The sequence below is a fragment of the Oryzias melastigma genome, linkage group LG5, assembly GCF_002922805.2.
Source record: "Oryzias melastigma strain HK-1 linkage group LG5, ASM292280v2, whole genome shotgun sequence".
NCBI lineage: Eukaryota > Metazoa > Chordata > Actinopteri > Beloniformes > Adrianichthyidae > Oryzias > Oryzias melastigma.
This window is the reverse complement of record NC_050516.1, coordinates 13,265,265-13,272,496: the sequence shown is the minus strand read 5'-3', so window position 1 is coordinate 13,272,496 and position 7,232 is coordinate 13,265,265.

Here is a 7,232-nt window from a genome sequence, read left to right as displayed (position 1 = left end):
GTAACCAAACCCTAAATCAACTATTTTTGGCTGTAAATGGTCTTTGACAATTTTTTGACAATTTGTTGTTCAATTTTAAAAATAATTATCTAACACCGTCTCTGTGCCGCCCCCTAACGAGTTATTACTTTTGAATTTTGTAATTGGTCAAACCATTTAAGCACCACGTCATTTCAGAAGTCTCACATCATGATCTGCAGCTCCAGTAATGCTAACAGTCCTGTTCCCCAGCCCCACCCCTCTGACTGGATATTCATCTTTGGTCTGTGGGTGGAGTCAGCCTCCAACTTCCCTGTTTGGTTACCCTTTAAATAATAAACACTCAACTCTAAAAAGCAGCTTTTCTCTGCTTCAGAATCTGCTGCAATTATGTTGGTCGCCTAGACAGTGGAAGTGCTACTAGAAGTCAAAGGACATCAACACTGGAGCTAAAGCTCTGATGTTAAAGTGTTAATGTCCTGCTTAGACTGAAAAAAGTCAAAATACTCCAGTTATTATCAAACATATGCAGGGTGAATTAGAGTTCACTGTTTTGTCTGCAGGACACCTGCAAAGGAGATCCACCCCCCAAACTAACGGTCCCCATCAGGATGATTATTGCTCCACTGGTGCACATTTTTATTGTCGCCGAAGGCTTTCAGTCCCCAGACGTCCAGCCGGCCTGGTTCACATCACCATTAGTGAGATATCCATCTGATTTCTGCTGGGTACCAAACTTCACCAGGGGACACCATAACTTTACTGGATGGGAATTTCTGGCCCAGCCTTGGGGGCGGATGGTTTTCACTTCAGTAAGGACAGAATTGCATCTTTGTCTTTTGCAGATGGTGTGATTTTTGATAGGAAACATCTTGACTGCACTGGGGAGGTTTGGAGTTAACCCTTTCACACCAGAGCTTTAGCTCCAGTGTTGAGATTCTTTAGACTACCATAACTCTTCATCCGTTGACACAATTATTGTCATTTAACTGACTCTGGGTGGAGAAAAGTGCCTTAATGTGTTGCATATCGGTGCAAAGCTAATATGAAAAGCCGTTTTTCTCTGCGTCGGAATCAGCTGATTCATGATTTTTGTGTAAATGATCAAATAATTCAAAGTAGGTCAAAAAACGTGTTATTGTGATGTTGCCGGCAACAGCTTCCGGTGTGAATGGGTTAAAGTGAATATAGCGCAAACATATAGCCCAGCACAATGAAGAGAGCTCCAGAATCTAATGGAATTCCATTGATCGCGTTAACGGTTAAAAAGTGATGGTATTTTAAAAAGTATTTGTTATTTAAGCGTCACCAACGACATAGGTACATTGATGTCATTGATTCTTTTTTAAGCAAGCCCTGAAATAAAATAAAAAAAAAATGTAAGTTTCCTATTTAGTAAGACAAATACCTGCAAACTACTCTATTGTAGTACTTACTATATAGCACTACTCCAGTAGTTTACCTTGTTTCATCTTAAAAAAAAAAAGTGTTGACACAGTCACATGAGGTACATTGGCGTTGTGTCATAAGTTTTAGGCAGGATGACTTTTGATCACCACCTGATCCAACCATTCAAGATAAGATTGACTTCCCCCAGATTGTTGCTCTCCTCACCTTTAGTTACTGAGGGAGTTTCATTGTAGAATTGCAGTTCATTGTCAAACAAAACTAATGCAGATTGATCATTTAAATGTTTTTCAATGGAGTTGTTGAGATTTCATTGTATCCAATAAGGAAACTGATGAGGACATATTTTTGTGGAGGAGTTGAATGAGGACAAAGAACAATTTTAGCCTGATTACTCGTAAACTTGAAACCATAAAAGCATCAGATAACAAATGGTTGGTTTGCCAGGGATGGATCTTCTTTCCAGGAAGCAATAGTTGGAGCTCAGAGCAAGACTTCAAATCCTACCAGGGACCTTTCTGTTTACACGTTCTCCCTGTGCATGCATGAGTTTTCTCTGGGCACTCTGGCTTCCTCCCACAGTACAAAAACGTGCTTTAAAGTGTAATTGGTGTGTAGCCAGTCCTGCAACAGACTGGAGACTTCTTCAGGGTGAACCTTACCTTTGCCCAATAGTAGCTGGGTTGGCTCCAGCAACCCAAAATTCTCCTGGCTTTATTTAAAGATGCCAAAAACTCTGTTCTCTTTAAAATTATCTGAATCGAGTATTTTTTTTTTTTTTGTGCATCAACTGAGTCCTAAGAACTATCCTTCTTGTCAAATAACAGTAATTGTGTGAACAAGATCTTAGTAATTCAGTCTAATTTCATCTCCAGCATCATTTATGCCAGTTCGGTATAATATAGGGTGCAAATTGATAGCTTTTTAATGTAGCTGTTTAACAAAGACCTCACTCCATGAATTTTACATTCATTAATGCTCCAATTCTTTGGAAAACATTTCTGACAGTGATACACAGCAGAGTGCTCTTCCAGAAGGAGGTTCCTGTGTTGCTCATTCAGCTATCAGAGCAGACTGTTGTATTCTACAGTTTATTTTCCATAAATGGTTCTTTAGTCTAATGTGCAGTTGTTGTAACACCCTTCCGCACACTCCCACACAAACTAGATACAATAAAACTACTGTGAAAACAGAGGAAGCAAAGCCCAAATTAGATCAATGAGATACACTTTCAATGTTGATTCATGGGGGAAAATGCTGGACCCGCCTCGTGATGAATTGCAATACATATGGCATCATGACATTACCAGATAAAAAAAAAAAAAGTCTGACATCGCTATCCGTTGGCTGTGTTTATTAGGCACAGTGTCATTAAAAAAATAAATAAATACGTGCACCTTATAGTGCGGAAAATTCAGTACTCTACTTTAGCGTTTGTTTTTTGTGACCATTTTCCTTGTGTTGCATTGGAGTTTTTTTTTAGCTTTTCTTCATGGTAATTGTAAATCTCAGGATGCAGTTTCCATTAATATTCTACAAGGCTGTTGGCATTGCTGCTGTGTGCCCCTCAACTATATTGCTTTCAACTTCAGCCATTCGTCCTGCTGGGGATTGTTCTTGACTGTCGCAGCGCCGTGCACCTGTGACCTCTGCAGCAGTCATGAGATTACACGTGCCCCAGTGGTTGTTTACCCTTTGAATTTAGAGTCTAAATCCCTCAGGAGTTAAAAACAGATTTAAATTTAGTTTGTATCACAGTATCAAAATACTAGTATGTTTTCTCAATTAGAGCTGTTTATCCAGCTTGAATATTAGGGGAATTTCCTGTTATTTCACTTTCTCCTGGGAAGTTCACAATTTAACATTACATACAGTGCATGATGGGAATTACGTCTGTTCCACATCGACAGTTTGTGTCCACGCCTACTTTGACAGTACTGGGTGTGGAATAGTGAAATGTCCACACTACGAATGGTTGCATGAAATTACAGGTAAAGGTGAGTGCATGTTTCATAATGCAGCAAGTATTTCTCCCTGACAGCAACTGCAGGCAGCTGAAAGCCATCAATGTGTAATCCTGACCCCTGCTGGGTCTGTGTTTCAGCTGTCAGAGCCTCTGCTATCACATGCAACATTTCCATCTGCATAATTCAGACAGGGAGAATAGGCTGACATATCCACAACAATTCTACAGAAATCTCTTTGATTTGTGAAATCTCACAGGTCTTCTCTTCAGATCTGGATATCCCCACATCAGCAACGCAGGCTGGCAACACACCACATGTAGCCATGAATCCAAATGAAGGCGTTGACACTTTATGAAGTAGTCAGAGGTGGAGGTAAGAGGCTGAGGATGCAGCAGCATCAACTAGCAGTCTAACTAAAAATGGAAAAAACAATATAAATTACCAAACCAAAAATATTAATTGTATAAGCACAACTGCAGATTAGGTTGTTTGAGAAAAGTTATTATAAAAGTCAGTAGCATTCAAACACATTCAGTGACAAAAAAAGATTAACTGACAGAGCTTACTTTCATCTCTGTCTTTATTTTAAAACTAAAATAAGTAACAGTATTGAGTTGTTTGAACAAATAAGTAAATTAAAGGAAGACATAACCCATTTCTTGTCTGTCTCTATCTCTAAGAAAAGGCTTGGATTCTGATTCAGCAGTCTGTGGGAGGGGCTGAGTCATCGCTGCAGTATCACCCAATTGATGAGAAGACAAAAAAAATAAATCTGAGAAACAAAAAAAAGCTTTTCCTCAAATACAAACGGCCTTTAAGCAAAAGTAGATGTTGTATGTCCACTCAATAGTCCTGTTATGGTTTACAGTTTTTATCACTTTAATAAAGGTCCAGCATTGTCGACTCCTCAAGTAACTTGCAGTCTTACAGAAATTCAGGGCAGATGGTGACGGAAATGTTTCATATCAAAATGCTAATCAGGAAAGGCAAAAATGGAGGACTGTGGCAACACCCAATGAGGAAGCATAAGGTAGGATCCTTCATGGTTTGTTCTTGACTTAAACACGGTCCATTTTAAGTAGTTCGTTAAAAAAAATATATGAAAATGTTCAAACTTAGTGCATTTATCCAGATACATGAATGTCATGCTGACCCCTGGGTTAATATTCGCCCAGCAAAGGATGTGAAATTAAACTTTTGTAAATGTAGTACTTCATTTAAACCCTGTAATTTTTTTTTCTGTGAGTGTTGTGTAACTTTGTTGTGCACAGAATGTTAGACGGTTTGTCTGTCTTTACTTTAAGCAGTTCAATTTTAACTTCATAAGACAATTAACCCCTTGATACGCTGTCTTTTCTTACAGATTTTGACTCATAAAGAAAGCAAACCCACAACTGTGACGGGGATTAAGCAGATTTGGAAAATGGATGGATAAACGGATGGATATCATTTATAGAGGATGCTAATAGATACCTGTTAGCATTAGAAAATGCTGCTCAGTGTTTCCAAAAACAATCTTCAGATCCCTATTTTGTCATATTCAAGATGCACGTTCTTGAATGCACGTTTAGCCCAGGTGTTCACACAGGACAAGCAGGGAGCAGCGTCTTCTTTTTTGCTCTTTTGCATCTGTTTAATTTGCGCATGTCCACCACCTACAGTTGGAAGATGTTTGGCGTGAAACATCGAAGTGGTGAAAAATCTTGTGAATCCACCTCCAGGCTTTTTCTTTCACAGCTTTATTTTGATACATAAAAAAACTTGGTGTCATAAAATACAGACGAGACACAAACCAAAATAATATAGAATCCCCTCTATGATCAGTTTTCAAACAGCTGGCACTTCAGTCCATTTAAAGGGACGCCATCTAATCCGAGTCCCTGATTGCTCAACATTCAATCAGAACATGGTCATAGAAACTCACATAGAGATGTAAGTATAAACGCATGCATACAAGTGTTTACACAGATCAGGTGTCAATCCTGCTGGAATCTGAAACAGAATCATCAACTGGAGACCTTCTGTGTGGAGTTTTCATGTTCTTCCAGTGCATGCATGAGTTTTTCTCCAGGGACTCCGACTTCCTCCCACCCTCCAAATACATGTTTCATAGCTTAACTGGTTACTTTAAATTGTCATTATGTGTGGATGAGGGTGAATGGGTGTGTGATCGAGGCCCTGCGTCAGACTGGCAACCTGTCCAGAGGGTATCCTGTATCCTGTTGGGATACTGATGAGACCCGAAAGAGACAAAAGGCTAAGAAGATGAATGAATGAATGAATATTTTTGGACAATAAGGTGCACTAAGTCCAACTGTTTTTTTTTTTTTTTTAACTCAATCACGAACAGTTGAAGCACAGGAACCTGACTACAATACCCATAATGCTCCAACAATCCATCAAGGAGTTCAGTTTCGCAGTTTACTAAAACAAAAGCGTTTAGACTCATTTTTAGTGCTGGATTTAGTGTGCCGGATTAAAGGACGGACTGTCTGTAACTGAAAAAAAAATCGAATTTATTGTCTAAAAATATACATTAAGTCACTTCAACTTAGCTGATTTAATTTAGTTATATTTATGAATTTCTTTCTGTCTGAGACGCACCACAAATGGTAAAATTGACTGTCTATTTTTTTTTTTTTTTTTTATCAATGCTCACCCCTACATTTGCCGAATTGAAATGATTCTATGTAGCAGAGGATCTTATTTTAAAAGGAAGTCATGTGAATGTCGGTCAAAAGTTACAAACTATTTAATGTTTTGGAAAAAAGTCAGTTTTCTCTTCATATTTATCCTTTGTTTATGCTTTTTTATTTATATTGATCCTAATAATAAGAATAACATAAATGCAAATCAATGTCTTGTTTTTCTGAAGACTTTTCGTTAGAAGCGCTTGCTTGAACACGCCCTGCTGAGGGGGTGTGAACGTAGATTTACAGTAAGAGCTAATCAAGTGTTGTGACGTAAGTAGAAAAACAAACTAGACTGTCCAGAGGAATTCCCCAGAGGTTTAAATGGTCATTTTATTTACTGTCATTCCCTATAGTTCTGTGGTGGATTTTTGGTTATAAAAACAAATGTGTTTTTAAAGGTTTAAAAAAGTGCTCGAAATGGAAAAAAGTGTTTAAAAAAAGAAGAAAATAAGCAGATTCCTAGTGAAATTGAACAAAAATGGCTGAAATTTTACATGCCAGATATAAGTGCTTTGCTTTTCAATAAGAAGTTGAGAATATAGTGACTTTTTTCCTGACGTTTTGAGACCAAAACTCCAACTGACCTGTGGCTCCTTCAGAATTGTCTCTGGCTTCTTTGTGTCATGTTTTCACACAGGGAAGACGTCAGCACATGAGAATATGGCTGCTGCTGGTCAGCTTGAACTCCAGCCTCAAGCTCTCCTCCATTCAGAAACCTTCTCCACACCAGACCTCTACAAACTTCCTTCTTTTTCTCCAGACTGAGTGAATTTTGAGAGGATTCGTCCATTTGTTTCCCCACGTTTTTTTTATTTTTTGTCACGCTGTTCAGCTAAAACTACATCATCATCTCAGCTCAGCAGCTAAATCCTGATTGCAGATGCACCTGTCTGCAGCACGCTTTCACTCAAGTGTGGCAGGCTTGATCTCATCCTGGACTCGCAGCGTTTACTGCAGCTCCACATGAGGCTGTTAATGCTCGGCTGACACCTCAAGTGCGGAAAACCCATCTGAAATAAATTGGTGGTAAGTGAGCTAATAAGTGGGACGAAAGTCGACGTTGATTGCCAGTCTTTGTTCTGCCTTTCTGTGGAAAGAGCAATTAGCATCCATCTGACAGTCCATCACAGCAGTTGAAATTGGATTTTGGTCGACAGCAGCTTCAATCAGACCCTCACTGACACAG